This window comes from Cetorhinus maximus, chromosome 6 (genome assembly GCF_964194155.1).
Source record: "Cetorhinus maximus chromosome 6, sCetMax3.hap1.1, whole genome shotgun sequence".
Taxonomy (NCBI): Eukaryota; Metazoa; Chordata; class Chondrichthyes; order Lamniformes; family Cetorhinidae; genus Cetorhinus; species Cetorhinus maximus.
In genome coordinates this window covers 96,275,983-96,299,578 of record NC_135884.1, presented here as the reverse complement: position 1 = coordinate 96,299,578, position 23,596 = coordinate 96,275,983, and the positions used below count along the sequence as shown (strand labels likewise).

Sequence of the window (23,596 nt, the reverse complement as noted above, 5' to 3'; positions counted from 1 at the left end):
ACCTGCCTGCTTGCACCTAACTTGCAGTGTGACCCCCTTTCTCAATGTGCTACCCACCTAGTTCTCTGCCTTACGGATGCACCTCAGCGACTCCAGCCGCTGCTCAAGCTCTGAAACGCGGAGCAGAAGTTTGTGCAGCCGGTGACACTTCCTGCACATGGGCTCGGCTGGGTCACAAGAAGTGTCCACGACTCCCCACATGCCACAGGATGGGCATTCCGCTTGGCTGAGCTGTCCTGACATGCCTTAACCTTAAACTTTTAAAATCACTGAAGCTTTTAAATCCTACTTGATAAACCTTTCCAAAAGGTACAGTTCCTACTTTATTCTAAACCTTAGAAATAGAATAAACCATAAACGCTTACTAGATACTCACCAGATATTCACCAAAAAGCTAGCTTCTTCTTCAACCAATCAAATTGCTCCTTTCCTGTGATATTACAACTTGTTTTTCTTCACTCTCCTTTCGATCTCAGTGTGGGCCGGTTCCGAGCAGCGGACGGGTCCGCCTCTCCCACTGCTCTTCCCGCAGGTCCGCCACTCCCACCGCTCTTCCCTCAGGTCCGCCTCCCCCACCGCTCTTCCCGCAGGTACGCCTCTCCCACCGCTCTTCCCGCAGGTCCGCCTCTCCCACCGCTCTTCCCACAGGTCTGCCTCTCCCACCGCTCTTCCCACAGGTCTGCCTCTCCCACTGCTCTTCCCACAGGTCTGCCTCTCCCACTGCTCTTCCCGCAGGTCCGCCTCTCCCACCGCTCTTCCCGCAGGTCCGCCTCACTGACCTCTCTTTCCCAAGGTGAGTGATGTAAGCCGCACTCCACGGCTTGTATTTATTCTCTCAATGTTGGGACAGACATCCTATTATCTCATCTCCTATCATTTGCTGGTTTGATGCTGGAGATTTAAGTACCCTCCCAACTGACATGAATCTTATTACTGAACAACAACACCATCACATCATTCACTTCACCATTCCCCATGCTTGTTAGGGGAAAATTAAAAATGCTAAAAGAGAACACTGTAAGAATTTACTGAAGAACACTTAAAATTTCCAGGCAGACATGGCTGCTAAACATATTAAGAGTTGAAGATTACCAGATGAACATTGCATAGCCTTGATGGCGGGACTGGGGACACAAGCAGGACATAAATCAGATTAAGTGCACTCCCGTCGCATATAGGGAAGGGGCAGATGGTTTTAGCTTAGATATGGGAGGGCATGCAAAAGACAAAGAGGGGGCTTTGATGAAACACAGTCTTGAGCTGTGAGAACCAAGGTCTTTGCATACGTGTTTTAATTTTGATTGGATAATATAATTATGTATACCTCCTTTAGAATAATTGGTTAGCATAATCACATGTTTATGTACTCATTGGATTGAGTTAGCATGAGACCGGATTGTCAGTTACCTATTGGATGTATTCAAATGTACTCAAATATATTATGATACGAAAATGTACAAAAATAATGAAATGTATTCAGTCTGGGAGCTGAGACTTCAATCTTAGGAATGATTGCAGCTCCATTGCATATGGTTGAAGAAAGTCGGTTAAAGGAAGCCTGAGTCTCTGTGGTCGCTGTGTGATCGGGGATTGTAACTTCACTTCAACTGGTCTATGTGGTAGATTCAGGATTGCAGAAAGTACCTTCTTCAATGCTGCTCCATCATCACTTTGTTTAACATCTTCCACCACACTGCTCCAGATGGTAACATATGTCAAGCATCATTTTCTGCAATGTGGTCTGTTTAGACACTAACTCATTCCCCACATGTTGTAGTGTCATTGGAAATGTCATTTCATTAAGGAAGAGAATGACCCATCACAGGAATTGAAATGTGTTTTTATTTACACATTAAAAATATATGATTTCGGAAACAATTTATTCACTTTCATTGGTTCAGATACACACACAACTCATCAGGATATAGACACTGAGGACATGCAGCTTGTGGAATACAATACATACGGACACTATTTCATCTATTGTGCCTGAAGGGCCTGTTGTTCAGGAACAGCAGCTACATTTGTCAGAGGGATTCCCTTTACACACACAGCCATTGGCGCAGTTCGTGCATCCTGCAGGACAGCAAGAGCAGCAACCTGAGAGGAGAGGACAAAGACAGAAATCAGGAACAATGAATGAATTCACTGAAACACCCCCAGACCCTAACATTACAACACTCAGCTCCTCCCTCACAAACTAATCTCTGTCATATCTCCAAGTTACCCATCTGAAGAGGCTCAGTATCACAACACTGTGTGTGAGAGAGTTTGGGTGAAGATGTAACTGTCACTGTCTCTACAACACTATTTCTAGTGAGAAGTCGACAATATCAACACTTCCTGATGTAAAACTAAGACACTTCTTTAACCAGCAGGGTTCCTGTCTCCAGATTCTTTCGATTGGACATTGAATAGATCTGATGGGAAATAAATCAGGTGAAATCACTGATCTTGTACTTTTCTATCGTGGTCCTCTCTGAGTTCTGCCCAGAACTATCTGTCACATAAATACAATGTGAGGAGTTTTAAACTCTCCCACAGTTACTCATTTTTCCGGCAGCGTCCAGCTTTGCTGCTGGGACATCGGCAGTCGGAGCACCTGCAGGTGTTTTCACAGGAGCAGGATCCTGAAAACAGGAAAAACACAGACACTGAGTTGTGGGAAAACCCTGAGAAATGCCCCCCCGTGTGGAGGAGGCCCGGCTCTTTGTCACATTCTCTTCTCCAGTGACTTTCAGAAACAGCCTCCCCTACAATGCTGCAGCCCCTCAGTGAGACTGAGCCGGGACACTGTGCTGAAAGGACTGACACCAGTCACCACTCACCATCCAGGCACACACAGGACTTCGAGTCAGACATTTCAGGAACTTCTTCTTCAGTTTCGAGCCGTCACCCAATCAGCGCTTCTCGATCTTGTGCCGTTTGCTGAATCGGAGCCGAGTTTTATGGGCTTGTGATCGGTGGGGAACCGGCTGCAGAAGCGGGGAAGGGGCGGGTCTGTCCGGGCTGAATGCACACGGGGCACCGAAGTGATTCAGCGGCTGAAAGTTTGAATTGCACCCGGCTCCTTCACTCACAACACGGCCCAAAAAGATTTCTCAATGTCAGCAATTTCAATCGGCTGCTTTGTGTTTGTAATTATTTCCAGAGTGACTAAAATCACACTTCAGTCTACAAGGTGGACATAGGGTCCTCTCCATTCCCCCGGGTCCACCCTGATCTCAGCAATGGGCATGACAGACAACTGGTTTCACCACTCACCGCCACATCTGGCTGCTCCAGATTACACATTATCCGCTTCTCCCCCACTCCCTCAACACTGCTCACCATCCCAGAATCACCCTGGAATACAAGAATAACCCCTGGTGTCTTTTTTCTCCCACTAACCTTCATCTTGGAGAACACCCCAAGATATTTTCTTCCTTATTCGTCCAAGAGATGTGGGCACCGCTGACAATGCCAACAATTGTTGCCCACTCTAATTGCCCTTGAGAAGGTGGTGCTGAGCTGCATTCTTGACCATGTGCAGTCGATGTGGTGTAGGAACACCCACGGTGCTGTTATGGAGGGAGTTCCAGGATTTTCCCAGTGAAACCCAACCTGAACATCAGTGAGTGGCTGATTGGTGAATAAGTGACCCATGATAGCACTATCCATGTCACCTCCCATCACTTTGTTCACAATGAAGAGCAGCCTGCCAGCACAGTGCTTTGCAGAATTGGATTTTTCCTGTTTTTAGCGTTTTGGCCATACTTGGGTGTTTCTCTACTTTAGCAGTTCGATGCCCGTATTGTAGCTGTACTGTAACAGAGCATTCCTTAAATGATGTGAGGTTGGGAAATTACGTGTCCAAAGAAACCTGGGTGTCCTTGTTCTTGAGTTACTAAAAGCTAGCATGCAGGTGCAGCAAATAATTAGGAAGGCAAATGGTATGTTGGCCTTCATCGCAAGAAGATTTGCATACAGGAGTAAAGATGTCTTGCTGCAATTGTACAGGGCCATAGTGAGACCTCACCTGGAGTACTGTGCACAGTTTTGGTCTCCTTATCTACGGAAGGATATAATTGCCTGAGAGAGAGTGCAATGGAGGTTCACTAGACTGTTCCTTGGGATGGCAGGAATGTGTTATGAGGAGAGATTGAGGAAACCGGGCCTGTATTCTCTAGAATTTAGAAGAATGAGAGGTGATCTCATTTAAACTTACAAAATTCTTACCGGGTGTAACAGGGACGATGTGGATAGGATGTTTCCCCTGGCTGGTGAGTCTAGATCCAGGGGACACAGTCTCACAATAAGGGACAGTCCATTTAACACTTAGAAGAAATTTTGTCACACAGTGGGTGGTGAATCTTTGGAAATCTCTACTCCAGTGGGCTGTGGAAGCTCAATCATTGAGCATGTTCGAGACAGAAATCAATACATTTCTGGAGACTAATGACTTCAGGGGAAATGGAGATAGGGGGGAAAATGACATTCAGGTAGATGATCATACAAGATCTGTTTGAATGTCAGTGCAGGCTCAATGGGCTGAGTATCCTACTCCTGCTCCAATTTCCCATGTTCCTATTCCCAATGTTCCTGTGTAATAGCATGGTAGGGTTGTGATAGGATGTGGAGCACAAGTCTTAGAGCTGCTGCTGGGGTGTCATAGGCTTTACTGTGTTCAGTGCCTTTAACCATTTCTTCATACCACGTGGACCAAATCAAATTGTCTTCAAATTGGCATCTGTGATGCTGCGGGCTGCAGGAGGAGGCCAAGATATATTATCCACTCAGCACCTCTGGTTGAAGATGGTTGGACATGGTTCAGCCTTGTCTTTTGCAGTCATGTACTGGGCTCCCAATCTTTGAGGTTGGGGATATTTATGCAGCCTCATCCTCCTGTTAGCTGTGTAATAGTCCCCCAACAATATTGACTGGATGTGGCAGGGCTGCAGGATTTGAATCTGACACGTTACTTTACTCTGCCCATAGAATTCACTAATTTTCTCTCTCAGTCACTTCACCGAGGGTCTGGAGTGATTTCAACCTCCATCTTGATTCATAATGTTCTCTCTTCTCCCAGTTCACTGCCCTCTCATCGTCCCATAATCTCTCCCTCCATGTCAAATCCTCAATCCATATTCACAGATAGCACAAAAACAAAAATACCTGGAAAAACTCAGCAGGTCTGACAGCATCTGCGGAGAGGAATACAGTTAACGTTTCGAGTCCGTATGACTCTTTAACATAACTAAGGAAAAATAGAGAAGAGGTGAAATATAAGCTGGTTTAATGGGGGCGGGTGGGGGACAGGTAGAGCTGGATAGGGAGCCAGTGATAGGTGGAGATAACCAATAGATGTCACAGATAAAAGGACAAAGAGCTGTTGACGGTGGTGATATTAGCTAAGAAATGTGCTAATGGTGACATTAAGGGTAGAAAGTAGGATGAGCAAGGTACAGACAGCCCTAGTGGGGGTGGGCTGGGGGGAAGGGATTGAAATAGGCTAAAAGGTAGAGATAAAACAATGGATGGAAATACATTTAAAAATAATGGAAATAGGTGGGAAAAGAAAAGTATATATAAATTAATGGAAAAAGGGGGATTGGAAAGGGGGTGGGGATGGAGGAGAGAGTTCATGATCTAATATTCAGTCCGGGAGGCTGTAAAGTGCCTAATTGGAAGATGAGGTGCTGTTCCTTCAGTTTGCGTTGAGCTTCACTGGAACATTGCAGCAGGCCAAGGACAGACATTGGAAAGGGCTAGGAATCTAACTTCAAGCACATCAGATAAAGGGACGACAATGAGAAAGGGGACGCGAAATACAGGACTGAAGGTGTTGTATCTGAATTCACGCAGTATACGAAATAAGGTAAATGAGCTTGTGGCGCAGATTGAAATTGGCAGGTATGATGTGGTGGGCATTACGGAGACATGCATGCAAGGGGATCAGGACTGGGAGCTAAATATACAAGGATATACATCCTATCGAAAAGATAGGCAGGTTGGCAGAGGGGGTTGGGTTGCTTTGTTAGTAAGAAATTAAATTAAATCGATAGCAAGAAATGATGTAGGGTCAGATGATGTAGAATCTGTGTGGGTAGAGTTGAGGAACCGTAAAGGTAAAAAAACCATAATGGGAGTTTTGTACAGGCCTCCGAACAGTAGTCAGGATGTGGGGCACAAGATACACCAGGAGATAGAAAAGTTGTTTAAGAAAGGCAAGGTTACAGTGATCATGGGAGATTTCAATATGCAGGTAGACTGGGAAAATCAGGTTGGTAGTGGATCCCAAGAAAAGGAATTTGTGGAATGTCTACGAGATGGCTTTTTGGAGCAGCTTGTGGTGGAGCCTACTAGGGAACAGGCAATTCTAGATTTAGTGATGTGTAATGAGACAGATTTGATAAGGGAGCTTAAGGTGAAGGAACCCTTAGGAGGAAGTGACCATAATATGATAGAATTTACCCTGCAATTTGAGAGGAAAAAGCTGGAATCAGATGTAACGGTATTACAGTTGAATAAAGGCAACTACAGAGGCATGAGGGAGGAGCTGGCCAGAATTGACTGGGAGATGAGCCTAGCAGGAAAGACATTGGAACAGCAATGGCAGGAGTTTCTGGGAGTAATTTGGGAGAAACAGCAAAAATCCATCCCTAGGAAGAAGAAGCGTACTAAAGGGAGGATGAGGCAACCATGGCTGACAAGGGAAGTCAGGGACAGCATAAAAGCTAAAGAGAAAGCATACAATGCGGCGAAGAGCAGTGGGAAACCAGGGGATTTGGAAACCTATAAAGACCAACAGAGGACAACAAAAAAAGAAATAAGGAGGGAGAAGATTAAATATGAGGGTAAACTAGCCAGTAATATAAAAGAAGATTGCTAGAGTTTTTTTAGATATATAAAGGGTAAGAGAGAGGCAAAAGTGGACATTGGGCCACTGGAAGATGACACTGGAGAAGTAGTAGTGGGGAGCAAAGAAATGGCGGAGGAACTGAATAGGTACTTTGCATCAGTCTTCACAGTGGAAGACACGAGTGACATCCCTAAAGTTCAAGAGAGTCAGGGGGCAGAGGTGAGTATGGTGGCAATTACCAAGGAGAAGGTGCTCGGAAAACTGAAAGGTCTGAAGGTGGATAAATCACCTGGACCAGATGGGTTACACCCCAGAGTTCTGAAGGAGATAGCTGAAGAGATAGTGGAGGCGTTAGTGGTGATCTTTCAGGAATCACTGGAGTCAGGGAGGGTCCCAGAGGACTGGAAAATCGCTTATGTAACCCCCTTGTTTAAGAAGGGAGTGAGGCAAAAGACGGGAAATTACAGGCCGATTAGCCTGACCTCGGTCGTTGGTAAGATTTTAGAGTCCATTATTAAGGATGAGATTTCAGAATACTTGGAAGTGCATGGTAAAATCAGGCAAAGTCAGCATGGTTTCATCAAGGGGAGGTCATGCCTGACAAATCTGTTAGAATTCTTTGAGGAGGTGACAAATAGGTTAGACAAAGGACTATTTTCTAAATGGGGAGAGAATTCAGAAATCTGGAGTGCAACGGGACTTGGGAGTCCTAGTCCAGGATTCTCTTAAGGTTAACTTGCAGGTTGAGTCAGTAGTTAGGAAGGCACATGCAATGTTGGCATTTATTTCCAGAGAACTAGAATATAAAAACAGGGATGTGCTGCTGAGGCTTTATAAGGCTCTGGTCAGACCACATTTAGAATATTGTGAGCAATTTTGTGCCCCGTATCTCAAGAAGGATGTGCTGGCCCTGGAGAGGGTCCAGAGGAGGTTCACGAGAATGATCCCAGGAATGAAAGTTTTAACATATGAGGAACGTTTGAGAACTCTGGGTCTATACTCGATGGAGTTTAGAAGGATGAGGGGGGATCTGATTGAAACTTACAGAATACTGAAAGGCCTGGATAGAGTGGACGTGGGGAAGATGTTTCCATTAGTAGGAGAGACTAGGACCCGAGGGCACAGCCTCAGAGTAAAGGGAAGACCTTTTAGAACAGAGATGAGAAGAAACTTCTTTAGCCAGAGAGTGGTGAATCTATGGAATTCATTGCCTCAGAAGGCTGTGGAGGCCAGGTCATTGAGTGCATTTAAGACTGAGATAGATAGGTTCTTGATTGGTAAGGGGATCAAAGGTTACGGGGAGAAGGCGGGAGAATGGGGTTGAGAAACTTATCAGCCACGATTGAATGGCAGACTCGATGGGCCAAATGGCCTAATTTCTGCTCCTATGTCTTATGGTCTTATGGACATGTGGGCATGAGAGCAGGGCGGTGTGTTGAAATGGCAAGGGACAGGGAGTACTGGGTCATGCTTGTGGACAGACCAAAGGTGTTCCGCAAAGCGGTCACCCAGTCTGCGTTTGGTCTCTCCAATGTAGAGGAAACCGCATTGGGAGCAGCGAATGCAGTAGACTAAGTTAGGGGCAATGCAAGTGAAATGCTGCTTCACTTGAAATGAGTGTTTGGGCCCTTGGACGGTGAGGAGAGAGGAAGTGAAGGGGCAGGTGTTGCACCTTCTGTGTTTGCATGGGAAGGTGCCGTGTTCCAGTCCTACTCCGGCCCCCTTCCACAACTCTTTCTCTGGTACCTTGATGATTGCTTTGGTGTAGCTTCATGCCCTTGTCTGGACCAGGAAAAAATGATTAATTTTGCTTCCAATCTCCACCCATCCATCATTTTCACATGGTTCATCTCTGACATTTCCCTTCCCTTCCTTGACCTCTCTGTCTCAAAATCTGGTGATAGACTGTTGAAGAGTCATACGGACTCGAAACGTTAACTGTATCCCACTCTGCAGATGCTGTCAGACCTGCTGAGTTTTTCCAGGTATTTTTGTTTTTGTTTTGGATTTCCAGCATCCGCAGTTTTTTGCTTTTTTCACAGATACCACCTTGACCTCATCATCTTACAGGGTCTCACTCCTTCCACCGCGTCAATCCAAGGCCATCTTTCATCAGTTGTTGGGACTAATCTCCACCCACGTCGCCCTTCCCTGTTGCCCATCTTTACTTTCTGCTGTATACGCTTCTGAAAAAAACTACCCAACACTTTATTTACAGCTGCAATTTCAAAATTGCAACTCTCCAGCCTTTGGCCCTCCACTCGCCATGATAATACTTCAGGGGCTGATTTGCTCACCTGCACTCTCACCTGCTCCATTGATCCCCTAGTCCCAATAAATCCATGACTCTCTCTCACTTTAGCTATTCCACCCGGTAAGGACCTCATCTCTGTTCCTTTAAGCTGAAGGCACAGGGAGCTGAATGGACAGGTGGGTAATTGGTGTACCCATTCACCTCCTGATATTGCTGCAGGAAATTACACAATAATGAGTCTGTTAAAACTGTTCACTACTCCAGGATCACCCTGGAATGTAAAGTTAACCCCTAACACCTGTTCTGTACCACAAACCATATTTCTAAACCCCTCCACCTTGCCGACTCCACCCTCACCTCCAACAATCAGTACCAGGAGCTCACTGACTTCTTTGTCCAAGAATGAGCGGACCGAATGGCCTCTATCTACCTCTCTGACTTATCTCATCAGGTGCCTCTGCAGCTTCAACCCGTTCCACCAGCCCACCTCTTATCCTTACTTATCCCCCCGCCCTCGCACTCAACTCACATCATTTAAAAATCACATCCTAGTTTTCACAATTGGTGCCTTATAAATTTCCGGTGAAGTGTCTTCGGATGTTTTTATGATACTAAAGGCTCTATAGAAATACAAGTTGTTGTTACTGTATACAGAAATTCAGCCTTTAAACCGACAGGAGGGTGCACACAGTCCAAAGGTCACCTGTACTCCTGGCTCCTCACACTGATCAGACAAAACTGATCAATTCTCATCTCTCCAAAGACTGGGGCTTTGAAACGTGCTGCCCATTGGAAGCACCTCATCAATGTAAAAACAAACAAACTACTGCGGATGCTGGAAATCCAAAACAAATACAGAATTACCTGGAAAAACTCAGCAGGTCTGGCAGCATCGGCGGAGAAGAAAAGAGTTGACGTTTCGAGTCTTCACGACCTTCAACAGAACTGAGTAATATTAGGAGAGGGGTGAAATATAAGCTGGTTTAAGGTGGCGGGGTCGGGGTGGGGTGGTCGTGGGGAGAGAAGTTGGGGGGTGTTGGTTGTAGGGACAAGCAAGCAGTGATAGGAGCAGATAATCAAAAGATGTCACAGATAAAGGAACGAAGAGGTGTTGAAGGTGGTGATATTATCTAAGAGAATGTACTAATTAATAATGGGTGGCAGGACACTCAAGGTACAGCTCTAGTGGGGGTGGGGTGGAAAGACTGACAGGGCATTACAGGTATAGATTTAAAAATAGTGGAAATAGGTGGGAAAAGAAAAATCTATATAAATTATTGGAAAAAACAAAAGGGAGGGGGAAGAAACGGAAAGGGGGTGGGGATGGAGGAGGGAGTTCAAGATCTAAAGTTGTTGAATTCAATATTCAGTCCGGAAGGCTGTAAAGTGCCTAGTTGGAAGATGAGGTGCTCTTCCTCCAGTTTGCGTTGGGCTTCACTGGAACAATGCAGCAAGCCAAGGACAGACATGTGGGCAAGAGAGCAGGGTGGAGTGTTAAAATGGCAAGCGACAGGGAGGTTTGGGTCTTTCTTGCGGACAGATCGCAGGTGTTCTGCAAAGCGGTCGCCCGGTTTACGTTTGGTCTCTCCAATGTAGAGGAGACCGCATTGGGAGCAACGAATGCAGTAGACTAAGTTAGGGGAAATGCAAGTGAAATGCTGCTTCACTTGAAATGAGTGTTTGGGCCCTTGGACGGTGAGGAGAGAGGAAGTGAAGGGGCAGGTGTTGCACCTTCTGTGTTTGCATGGGAAGGTGCCGTGTTCCAGTCCTACTCCGGCCCCCTTCCACAACTCTTTCTCTGGTACCTTGATGATTGCTTTGGTGTAGCTTCATGCTCTTGTCTGGACCAGGAAAAAATGATTAATTTTGCTTCCAATCTCCACCCATCCATCATTTTCACATGGTTCATCTCTGACATTTCCCTTCCCTTCCTTGACCTCTCTGTCTCAAAATCTGGTGATAGACTGTTGAAGAGTCATACGGACTCGAAACGTTAACTGTATCCCACTCTGCAGATGCTGTCAGACCTGCTGAGTTTTTCCAGGTATTTTTGTTTTTGTTTTGGATTTCCAGCATCCGCAGTTTTTTGCTTTTTTCACAGATACCACCTTGACCTCATCATCTTACAGGGTCTCACTCCTTCCACCGCGTCAATCCAAGGCCATCTTTCATCAGTTGTTGGGACTAATCTCCACCCACGTCCCCCTTCCCTGTTGCCCATCTTTACTTTCTGCTGTATATGCCTCTGAAAAAAACTACCCAACACTTTATTTACAGCTGCAATTTCAAAATTGCAACTCTCCAGCCTTTGGCCCTCCACTCGCCATGATAATACTTCAGGGGCTGATTTGCTCACCTGCACTCTCACCTGCTCCATTGATCCCCTAGTCCCAATAAATACATGACTCTCTCTCACTTTAGCTATTCTACCCGGTAAGGACCTCATCTCTGTTCCTTTAAGCTGAAGGTACAGGGAGCTGAATGGACAGGTGGGTAATTGGTGTACCCATTCACCTCCTGATATTGCTGCAGGAAATTACACAATAATGAGTCTGTTAAAACTGTTCACTACTCCAGGATCACCCTGGAATGTAAAGTTAACCCCTAACACCTGTTCTGTACCACAAACCATATTTCTAAACCCCTCCACCTTGCCGACTCCACCCTCACCTCCAACAATCAGTACCAGGAGCTCACTGACTTCTTTGTCCAAGAATGAACAGGCTGAATGGCCTCCATCTACCTTTCTGACTTATCTCATCAGGTGCCTCTGCAGCTTCAACCCGTTCTACCAGCCCACCTCTTATCCTCACTTATCCCCCCGCCCTCGCCCTCAACTCACATCATTTAGAAATCACAACCTAGTTTTCACAATTGGTGCCTTATAAATTTCCAGTGAAGTGTCTTCGGATGTTTTTATGATACTAAAGGCTCTATAGAAATACAAGTTGTTACTGTATACAGAAATTCAGCCTTTAAACCGACAGGAGGGTGCACACAGTCCAAAGGTCATCTGTACTCCTGGCTCCTCACACTGATCAGACAAAACTGATCAATTCTCATCTCTCCAAAGACTGGGGCTTTGAAACGTGCTGCCCATTGGAAGCACCTCATCAATGTGAAAACAAACAAACTACTGCGGATGCTGGAAATCCAAAACAAATACAGAATTACCTGGAAAAACTCAGCAGGCATTGTTTTTAATTTTCCCAAATTCCCTGGATTCTGGAAATGTCCCATCAGATTGGAAAATAGTGAATATAACTCCTCTATTCTAGAAAGGAAGGAGACAGGAAGCAGGAAACTACAGGCCAGTTAACTTGACATCTGTGATACGGAAATTGCTGGAATCTATTATTAAGGAGGTTATAGCAGGGCACTTCGAAACTTCCAGTGCAATCAAGCAGAGACAATGTGGTTTTGTGAAACTGAAATCATGTTTGACTAATTTATTGGAGTTCTTTGAGGGGAGTAACAAACAACGTGGATAAAGGGGAACCTGTGGATGTGTTTTACTTAGATTTCCAGAATACATTTGAAAAATTGCAAAATTAAAGGTTACTACACTAAATAAGAGCTCATCATATAGCGGGTGATATACTAGCATGGGCAGAGGATTGGTCAGCTATCAGGAAACAGAGAATAGTTATTAACTAGACTTTTTCAGGTTGCCAAGATGTGATGAGTGGAGTGCCACAGTGATCAGTGCTGGCGTCTCAGCTATTTACAATTTTTATCAATGAATTGGATGAAGGGACAAAATTGATGGTTGCTAAATTTGCTGATGGCACAAAAATAAGTAGAAAATTAAGTTGTGAAGGGGACATAAGGAATTTGCAAAGGGACATAGGTAGGTTAAGTAGGTGGACAAAAATTTGGCAGAAGGCTTATAATGGTGGAAAATGTGAACTTCTCCACTTTTTCAGGAAGAATAGAATGGCAGTAAATTATTTAAATGGATGGGGACTGCAGAACTCTGAGGTACAGAGGGCTCTGGGTTTCCTGATGCATGAATTAGGAAAAGTTATTATGCAGATGCAGCAAGTGATTCGGAGGGCAAATGGAATGTTGTTGTTTACTGCAAGGGGAATGGAATATATAAGTAGAGATGTTTTGCTCCAGTTGTAAATGACATTGGTGAGACCACATCTGGGGTACTGTGCACAGTTTTTGTGTCCTTATTTAAGAAAGGATGTGCATGCGTTAGAAGCAGTTGAGAGAAGGTTCACTTGCTTGATTCCTGGGATGGTGGTGGGGGGGTGGGGATTTATCTTAGAGAGAAAGGTTGGACAGGCTGAGCCTGTATCCATTGGAGTTTAGAAGACTGAAAGCTAATCTTACTGAAACAGAAGACGCTGAGGGAACTTGACAGGGTAGATGCTGAAAGGAGGGAGAGGGGGAGACTAGAGCTAGGGGACTCAGTTTAAAAATAAGGTGTCTCCCATTGAAGATGGAGATTAGAAGACATTGTTTTCTCTCAGAGTGACGTAAGTCTTTGAAACTCTCTCCCCCAGAGAGTGGTGGAGGCAGGGTCAATGAAAGTTTTAAGGCAGAGGTAGATAGATTCTTGACTAACAAGGCAGTCAAAGGTTATCAGGAGCAGGCAGAATTTGGATGTGAAGCCACATTCAGATGAGCCATGATCTTATCAAATGGCATAGCAGGCTCAAGGGCTGAATGGCCCACTCCTGCTCTTCCTGCTTATGTTCGTAAATACAACATGTAAGTGTAGTCAGGTGCCTCAGATTTGCAAGTTCTGTATATAAGGATAAAACAATATACGGCATTTTTAAAATGCCATGTTTGAACTGTTATGTAATGTACTTTTACAAAATTTATGAATGTAGCACAGATTTTTTAAAAAGGAATTGACTGACTTATTTCAATTCTCATGTTTTAGTATGATCAAGAGTTGGAATTCTGTGTTATGTTAGGATTTATTGTGTGCCAGTTGGTAGCACTCTTGCCCCTGAGACACAAGATGCTGGGTGCAAGCCCCACTCCAGGACTTAAGCATAAAAATCAAGACTGATACACCAGTGCAGTACTGAGAGAGTGCTGCACTGTTAGGAATGCTGTTCTATGGATGAGATGTTAAAACAAGCCCCCATCGACATCCTTGATTTGATGTTGAAGATCCCATGGCACTATTTTGAAGAAGAGCAAGAGAGTTGTTCCTGATGTCCTGGTTAATATTTATTGCTCAATCAACATTACAAAAACAGATTATCTGCTCATTATCATATTACTGTTTGTGGACTTTAAACAAATTGGCCACCACGTTTCACACCTTGAACAGTGACTAACGTCTCATTGAAAGGACTGCACTTCATAGTGTGTGGCACTCCCTCGGTACTGCACTGGAGTTTCAGACTTCATTTTTGTGCTCAGGCCCTGCACTGAGAGTTGCAACCACAACCTCTTAATCCAGCAGCAAGGGTGCTACCAAGTGACAGACATGTCAAAAATACTTCATTGTCTGGAGTTTGAGAGGTCCTGTAGTTATGAGAGATGCTATATAAATGAAAAAGTCTTCAATTTTATTTTCCTCTGCCCTGTGGTGTTCCTCAGGAACATGGCAGTGTGGCAAACTGGATCACAACATGGGAACAGAGACCCTATTATCTCAGCTCCCATCATTTACTGGTTTGATGTTGGAGATTTAAGTACCCTCCCAACTGACATGAATCTTCTGACTGAACAACACCATCACATCATTCACTTGGCCATTTCCCATGCTGCTGCATCATCACTTTCTTTAACCTCTTCCACCAAACTGCTCCAGATGGTAGCATATGCCAAAGCACCATTTTCTGCAATGTGGTCAACTCATTCCCCACATGTTGTAATGTCATTGGAAATGTCATTTCATTAAGGAAGAGAATGACTCATCACAGGAATTGAAGTAGATTTTTTATTTACACTTTTAAAAAATATCATTTTGGAAACAACTTATTCACGGTTATTGATTCTTATATACACACAACTTATCAGGATATAGACACTGAGGACATGCAGCTTGTGGAATACAATACAAAAGGACAATATTTCATCTATTGTGCCTGAAGGGCCTGTTGTTCAGGAACAGCAGCTACATTTGTCAGAGGGATTCCCTTTACACACACAGCCATTGGCGCAGTTCGTGCATCCTGCAGGACAGCAAGGGCAGCAACCTGAGAGGAGAGGACAAAGACAGAAATCAGGAACAATGAATGAATTCACTGAAACACCCCCAGGGCCTCCCATTACAGCCCCCAGCACCTCCCTCACAAACTAATCTCTGTCATACCTCCAAGTTACCCATCTGAAGAGGCTCAGCATCACAACACTGTGTGTGTGAGACTTTGGGTGAAGATGTAACTGTCACTGTCTCTACAACACTATTTCTAGTGAGAAGTCTATAATATCAACACTTCCTGATGTAAAACTAAGACACTTCTTTAACCAGCAGGGTTCCTGTCTCCAGATTCTTTCGATTGGACATTGAATAAATCTGATGGGAAATAAATCAGGTGAAATCTTGGATCTTGTACTTTTCTATCGTGGTCCTCTCTGAGTTCTGCCCAGAACTATCTGTCACATAAATACAATGTGAGGAGTTTTAAACTCTCCCACAGTTACTCACTTTTCCGGCAGCGTCCAGCTTTGCTGCTGGGACATCGGCAGTCGGAGCACCTGCAGGTGTTTTCACAGGAGCAGGATCCTGAAAACAGGAAAAACACAGACACTGAGTTGTGGGAAAACCCTGAGAAATGCCCCCCGTGTGGAGGAGGCCCGGCTCTTTGTCACATTCTCTTCTCCAGTGACTTTCAGAAACAGCCTCCCCTACAATGCTGCAGCCCCTCAGTGAGACTGAGCCGGGACACTGTGCTGAAAGGACTGACACCAGTCACCACTCACCATCCAGGCACACACAGGGCTTCGAGTCAGACATTTCAGGAACTTTTTCTTCAGCTTCGAGCCGTCACCCAATCAGCACTTCTCGATCTTGTGCCGTTTGCTGAATCGGAGCCGAGTTTTATGGGCTTGTGATCGGTGGGGAACCGGCTGCAGAAGCGGGGAAGGGGCGGGTCTGTCCGGGCTGAATGCACACGGGGCACCGAAGTGATTCAGCGGCTGAAAGTTTGAATTGCACCCGGCTCCTTCACTCACAACACGGCCCAAAAAGATTTCTCAATGACAGCAATTTCCCAACATTTCCTGTGGAGTCAGCGTGTGTCTGAGCGTCTGCAACACGTTTCACCCCCACAGTGCGGGCGAATCCAGGACTGCACTCTCTGTTTTGGATATTTGCTGGTTTCTCATTGCTCTGCCAGATCCTGTGTCCCAGGGATTTCTCACCTGTTTTGATGTCTAACAGAGTTTACATTGATGTTGTGCTTCCAATGGGCAGCACGTTTCAAAGCCCCAGTCTTTGGAGAGATGAGAATTGATCAGTTTTGTCTGATCAGTGTCAGGAACCAGGAGTACAGGTGACATTTGGACCGTGTGCACCCGCCTGTCGGTTTAAAGGCTGAATTTCTGTGCACAACAACAACTTGTATTTATATAGCACCTTTGGTATCATAAAAACGTCGGAAGACACTTCACCGGAACTTTATAAGGCAACAATTGTGAAAACTAGGATATGATTTTTAAATGATGTGAGTTGAGGGCCAGGGCAGGGGGATAAGTGAGATGTATTTTAGCCTGGGGGGCTGGTGGGACGGGTTGAAGCTGCAGAGGCATCTGATGAGATAATCAGAGAGATCGATGGAGGCCATTCGGCCCACTCATTCTTGGACAAAGAAGTCAGTGAGCTCCTGGCACTGATTGTTGGAGGTGAGGGTGGTGTCGGCAAGGTGGAGGGGTTTAGAAATATGGTTTGCGGTAGAAAACAGGTGTTCGTGGTTAACTTTACATTCCGGGGTGGTCCTGGAGTAGTGAACAGTTTTAACAGACTCATTATTGTGTAATTTAGTGCAGCAATATCAGGAGGTGAATGGGTAAACCAGTTACCCACCTGTCCATTCAGCTCCCTGGGCCTTGAGCTTAAAGGAACAGAGGTGAGGTCCTTACCGGGTGGAATAGCTAAAGTGAGAGAGAGTCATGTATTTATTGGGACTAGGGGATCAATGGAGCAGGTGAGAGTGCAGTTGAGGAAATCAGCTCCTGAAGCATTATCATGGCGAGTGGAGGGCCAAAGGCTGGAGAGTTGGAATTTTGAAATTGCAGCTGTAAATAAATTGTTGGATAGATTTTTTCAGAGGCAGATACAGCAGAAAGTAAAGATGGGGATGTGGGATGTGAGTGGAGAGTGAGACCAAGAAGTGATCAACGATGGCCTTGGATTTACACTGTGGAAATAGTGAGACCCTTTGAGATGGTGAGGTCAAGGTGGTATCTGTGGACATGCATTGGAGATTTGACATGGAGGGAAAGATTATTGGAGGATCTGAGGGCAGTGAACTGAGAGGAGAGAGAACATGACGAATCAAAATGGTAGCTGAAATCACTCTGGACCCTCGGTGAAGTGGCTGAGAGAGAAAATTAGTGAATTCTATGGACTGAGTAAAGCAATGTCACAAATAATGGGTAGGTTCTGCAGTCCTGCCACATCCAGTCATTCCTGGTGGGGGACTATTTAATGAGGCTGCATAAATATCCCACTCCTGAAAGATTGGGAAGCCCAGCACATGACTGCAGAAGACAAGGCTGAAGCATGTTCAACCATCTTCAAACAGAGGTGCTGAGTGGATAATACATCTCGGCCTCCTCCTGCAGTCCCCAGCATCACAGATGCCAATTTGAAGACAATTTGATTTGGTCCACGTGGTATGAAGAAATGGCTAATGACACTGAATACAGTAAAGTCTATGACATCCCAGCAGCAGCACTAAGACTTGTGCTCCACATTCAATCATAACCCTAGCCATGCTGTTACACAGGAGCATAGGGAATAGGAACATGGGAAATCGGAGCAGGAGCACGCCATTCAGCCCATTGAGCCTGCACTGACATTCAAACAGATCCTGGATGATCGTCTACTTCTACATCATTTTCCCCACTATCTCCATCTCCCCTGATGTCATTAGTCTCCAGAAATATATTGATTTCTGTCTTGAACATGCTTAATGACTGAGCTTCCACAGCCCCGTGGGGTAGAGGATTCCAAATACTCACCACACACTGAGTAAAGAATTCCCTTATCCTCTCAGTCACAAACCGCCTACCCCTTTTTCTGAGACAGAGTCCCCTGGATCTAGACTCACCAGCCAGGGAAAACATCCTATCCACGTCATTCCTGTTATACCCGGTAAGAATTTTGTACGTTTTACTGAGATCACCTCTCATTCTTCAAAACATTAGAGAATAGATGCCCAGTTTCCTCAATCTGTCCTCATAACACAATCCTGCCATCCCAGGGATCAGTTTGGTGAACCTCCATTGCACCCTCTCTAAGGCAAGTATATCCTTCTGTAGATAAGGAGACCAAAACAGTACACAATATTCTGGGTGAGGTCTCACCAAGGCCCTGTACATTTGCAGCAATACATCTTTACTCCTGTACACAAATCCCCTTGCGATGAAGGCCAACATACCATTTGCCTTCCTAACTATTTGCTGCACCTGCATGCTAGCTGTTAGAAACTCATGAACAAGGACACCCAGGTTTCTTTGGACACCAAATTTCCCAACCTCTCACCATTTAAGGAATGCCCTGTTACAATACAACTACAATCCTGGCATTGAGCTGGTAATGTAGAAACTGTCCAAGAATGACCAAAACACTAAAAGCAGGAAAAATCCCATCCTACCAAGCACTGTGCCAGCAGCCTGCTTTTCATTATGGACAAAGTGATGGGAGGTGACATGGACAGTGTTATCATGGGTCACTTATTCACCAATCAGCTTCTCACTGATGTCCAGGTTGGGTTTCACTCGGCAAATCCTGGAACTCCCTCCCTAACAGCACTGTGGGTGTTCGTACACCACATGGACTGCACATGTTCAAGAAGGCAGCTCAGCACCACCTTCTCGAGGGAAATTAGAGATGGGCAATAAATGTTGGCATTGTCAGCAGTGCCCACATCTCTTGGACGAATAAGAAAGAAAATATCTTGGTGTGTTCTCTAAGATGATGGTTAGTGGGAGAAAAAAGACACCAAGGGTTATTCTTGTATTCCAGGGTTATTCTGGGATGGTGAGTAGTGCTGAGGGAGCAGAGGAGAAGCAGATAATGTGTAATCTGGAGCAGCCAGATGTGGCGGTGAGTGCTGAGATCAGGATGGACCCGGGGGAATGGAGAGGACCCTACGTCCACCTTGTAGACTGAAGTGTGATTTTAGTCACTTTGGAAATATTTTCAAACACAAAGCAGCCGATTGAAATTGCTGTCATTGAGAAATCTTTTTGGGCCGTGTTGTGAGTGAAGGAGCCGGGTGCAATTCAGACTTTCCGCCGCTGAATCACTTCGGTGCCCCGTGTGCATTCAGCCCGGACAGACCCGCCCCTTCCCCGCTTCTGCAACCGGTTCCCCACCGATCACAAGCCCGTAAAACTCGGCTCCGATTCAGCAAACATCACAAGATCGAGAAGCGCTGATTGGGTGACGGCTCGAAGCTGAAGAAGAAGTTCCTGAAATGTCTGACTCGAAGCCCTGTGTGTGCCTGGATGGTGAGTGGTGACTGGTGTCAGTCCTTTCAGCACAGTGTCCCGGCTCAGTCTCACTGAGGGGCTGCAGCATTGTAGGGGAGGCTGTTTCTGAAAGTCACTGGAGAAGAGAATGTGACAAAGAGCCGGGCCTCCCCGACATTTCTCAGGGTTTTCCCATAACTCAGTGTCTGTGTTTTTCCTGTTTTCAGGATCCTGCTCCTGTGAAAACACCTGCAGGTGCTCCGACTGCCGATGTCCCAGCAGCAAAGCTGGACGCTGCCGGAAAAGTGAGTAACTGTGGTAGAGTTTAAAACTCCTCACATTGTGTTTATGTGACAGAAAGTTCTGGGCAGAACTCAGAGAGGAACACGATAGAAAAGTACATGATCCATGATTTCACCTGATTTATTTCCCATCAGATTAATTCAATGTCCAATCGAAAGAATCTGGAGACAAGAACCCTGCTGGTTAAAGAAGTGTCTTAGTTTTACATCAGGAAGTGTTGATATTATAGACTTCTCACTAGAAATAATGTTGTAGAGACAGTGACAGTTACATCTTCACCCAAACTCTCTCACACAGTGTCGTGATACTGACTATCTTCAGATGGGTAACATGGAGATATGACACAGATTAGCTTGTGAGGGAGGTGCTGAGCGCTGTAACGGGAGGCCTAGGGGGTGATTCAGTGAATTCATTCATTGTTCCTGATTTCTGTCTTTGTCCTCTCCTCTCAGGTTGCTGCTCTTGCTGTCCTGCAGGATGCACGAACTGCGCCAATGGCTGTGTGTGTAAAGGGAATCCCTCTGACAAATGTAGCTGCTGTTCCTGAACAACAGGCCCTTCAGGCACAATAGATGAAATATTGTCCATATGTATTGTATTCCACAAGCTGCATGTCCTCAGTGTCGATATCCTGATGAGTTGTGTGTGTATCTGAGCCAATGAAAGTGAATAAATTGTTTCCGAAATGGTATATTTTTATTGTGTAAATAAAAAAACTACTTCAATTCCTGTGATAAGAGTCATACTCTTCCTTAATGAAATGACATTTCCAATGACTCTTCAACATGTGGGGAATGAGTTAGTGTCTAAACAGACCACATTGCAGAAAATGATGCTTTGACGTATATTACCATCTGGAGCAGTGTGGTGGAAGATGTTAAACAAAGTGACGATGGAGTAGCATGGGGAATGGCTAAGTGAATGATGTGATGGTTTTGTTGTTCAGTCGTAAGATTCATGTCATTGGGAGGGTACTTAAATCACCAACATCAAACCAGCAAATGATCGGAGGTGACAGAATTAGGTGTCTGTCCCTATGTTGAGAGAATAAACACCACCCGGGGAGCGCTGCTTACATCACTCACCTTGGGGAAGAGCAGTGGGAGAGGCGGACCTGTGGGAAGAGCAGTGGGAGAGGCGGACCTGCGGGAAGAGCGGTGGGAGAGGGGGACCTGCGGGAAGAGCGGTGGGAGAGGCGGACCTGCGGGAAGAGCGGTGGGAGAGGCGGACCTGCGGGAAGAGCGGTGGGAGAGGCGGACCTGCGGGAAGAGCGGTGGCAGAGGCGGACCTGCGGGAAGAGCGGTGGGAGAGGCGGACCTGCGGGAAGAGCGGTGGGAGAGGCGGACCTGCGGGAAGAGCGGTGGGAGAGGCGGACCTGCGGGAAGAGCGGTGGGAGAGGCGGACCTGAGGGAAGAGCGGTGGGAGAGGCGGACCTGAGGGAAGAGCGGTGGCAGAGGCGGACCTGCGGGAAGAGCGGTGGGAGAGGCGGACCTGCGGGAAGAGCGGTGGGAGAGGCGGACCTGCGGGAAGAGCGGTGGGAGAGGCGGACCTGCGGGAAGAGCGGTGGGAGAGGCGGACCTGCGGGAAGAGCGGTGGGAGAGGCGGACCTGCGGGAGAGCAGTGGGAGAGGCGGACCTGCGGGAAGAGCAGTGGGAGAGGCGGACCTGAGGGAAGAGCGGTGGGAGTGGCGGACCTGCGGGAAGAGCGGTGGGAGAGGCGGACCTGTCCGCTGCTCGGAACCGGCCCACACTGAGTTCGAAAGGAGAGTGAAGAAAAACAAGTTGTGGCATCACAGGAAACAGGCAATTTGATTGGTTGAAGAAGAAGCTAGCTGTTTGGTGAATATCTGGTGAGTATCTAGTAAGCGTTTATGGTTTAGAATAAAGTAGGAACTGTACCTTTTGGAAAGGTTTATCAAGTAGGATTTAAAAGCTTCAGTGATTTTAAAAGTTTAAGGTTAAGGCATGTCAGGACAGCTCAGCCAAGCGGAATGCCCATCCTGTGGCATGTGGGGAGTCGTGGACACTTCTTGTGACCCAGCCGAGCCCATGTGCAAGAAGTGTCACCGGCTGCACAAACTTCTGCTCCGCGTTTCAGAGCTTGAGCAGCGGCTGGAGTCGCTGAGGTGCATCCGTAAGGCAGAGAACTAGGTGGGTAGCACATTGAGAAAGGGGGTCACACTGCAAGTTAGGTGCAAGCAGGCAGGTAGGGAATGGTGACCACCAGGCAGCCTAAGAGAAACAGGCAGGTAGTGTAACTCTTTCGAGTTATCAACAGATCGCATGTAACTCTTTCGAGTACATTCACAGTTCTTGGTTTCCGGGAGTGGGACATGAACCCACAACCTTCTGATTCAAAGGCGATGGAGGCAGGTAGTGCAGGAGTCCCCAGAGGTCCCGCTCACTAACCGGTTTTCCATTCTGGATATGTAGGGGGGGCGGGGTGATGGATCACTGGAGAAGTGCAGCAAGAGCCAATCCATGGCACCACGAGTGGCCCAGCTGTACAGGAGGGGAGGAAGCAGAGCGGAAGGGCAGTACCGATAGGGGATTCTTTAGTTAGGGGAGCAGAGAGGAGTTTCTGCGGCAGTCAAGTGACTCCAGGGTAGTTTGTTGCCTCCCTGGTGCAAGGGTCAAGGCTGTCACAAAACGGCTGCAGGACATTCTTGTGGAGGAGGGCAAACAGCCAGAGGTCATGGTCCACATTGGTACTAACAACATCGATAGGAAGGGGGATATGATCCTGCAATCGGAATTTAGGGAGATAGATAGAAAATTAGCAAGCAGGACCTCTAAGGTAGTAATCTCCGGATTACTCCCAGTGCCACGTGCAAGTGAGTACTCAAATAGGAAGATAAGATGGATGAATACATGGCTGCAAAGATGGTGCAAGAGGGAGGGCTTTAGGTTCCTGGGACACTGGGACTGGCTGTGGTGGAGATGGGAGCTATACAAGCTGGACGTGCTGCAGCTGAACAGATCTGGGACTGAATTCCTTGCAGGTCGTTTTGCTAGTGTTGTTGGGGAGGGTTTAAATTAACTCAGCAGTGGCGTGGGAACCAGGAGAGAATATTAGAAAATAACACCAGGGCACACGGAATTTTGGGAGAGGCAGATAGCACTTAAATAGAGAATAGTAATTTAATAGGTGGAGTCAGAGTAAGGGAGCAAGTAATGAAGTCTAAATGAGGATTACACTGCACACATGTGAATGCACAGAGTACAGTTAATAAAATTGGGGAGTTACAGGCACAGATTGCCTTATGGGATTATGATGTTGTGGCGATAACAGAGACCTGGCTTAAGGAAGCTCTGGGTGCTAAATATTTCTGGTTACAAAGCATTCAAAAAATATAGGAAAGGGAAAGACGGAGGAGGGTGGTGTTTTTGGTTTAGGAGAGTATCGTAGTACTGAAGAAAGAGGATGTGTGAGAGGATTCAAGGACAGAATCAATTTGGCTAGAGCTAAGGATTAAGAAGGGTGCAATTACACCGCTTGCAGTAATGTATAGACCACCAGCTAGCGGGAGGATATAGAGGAACAAATCTGCAAGGAAATTACAGAGAGGTGTAAACATCATT

General features: G+C 46.1%; 4 long non-coding RNA genes across 7 annotated transcripts in view; 2 read left to right on the top strand and 2 right to left on the bottom strand.

Annotated features, from left to right (window-relative positions):
* Nucleotides 1–23,596, bottom strand: part of LOC144681951 (uncharacterized) — a 69,456-nt gene that overhangs the window by 37,713 nt on the left and 8,147 nt on the right. The window lies entirely within an intron of this gene.
* Nucleotides 1,825–16,422, bottom strand: LOC144681946 (uncharacterized). Of its 4 annotated transcripts, XR_013576884.1 has the most exons (4): nucleotides 9,625–9,852; nucleotides 3,265–3,345; nucleotides 2,553–2,630; nucleotides 1,825–2,100 (listed from the first exon to the last, which is right to left on the bottom strand). It is a non-coding gene; the product is annotated as an uncharacterized LOC144681946 (long non-coding RNA). The 4 variants fall into 4 exon arrangements; XR_013576886.1 differs by lacking the exons at nucleotides 2,553–2,630; nucleotides 3,265–3,345; nucleotides 9,625–9,852 and adding exons at nucleotides 15,721–15,798; nucleotides 15,996–16,248; XR_013576885.1 differs by lacking the exons at nucleotides 1,825–2,100; nucleotides 2,553–2,630; nucleotides 3,265–3,345; nucleotides 9,625–9,852 and adding exons at nucleotides 14,992–15,268; nucleotides 15,721–15,798; nucleotides 15,996–16,422.
* Nucleotides 18,466–20,740, top strand: LOC144681947 (uncharacterized). The gene is made up of 3 exons (XR_013576888.1): nucleotides 18,466–19,751; nucleotides 19,940–20,017; nucleotides 20,468–20,740. It is a non-coding gene; the product is annotated as an uncharacterized LOC144681947 (long non-coding RNA).
* Nucleotides 21,527–23,596, top strand: part of LOC144681954 (uncharacterized) — a 36,710-nt gene continuing 34,640 nt past the window's right edge. Inside the window, exon 1 of the long non-coding RNA XR_013576897.1 lies at nucleotides 21,527–21,864. This is a non-coding gene — a long non-coding RNA (uncharacterized LOC144681954). The remainder of the gene's footprint in view (nucleotides 21,865–23,596) is intronic.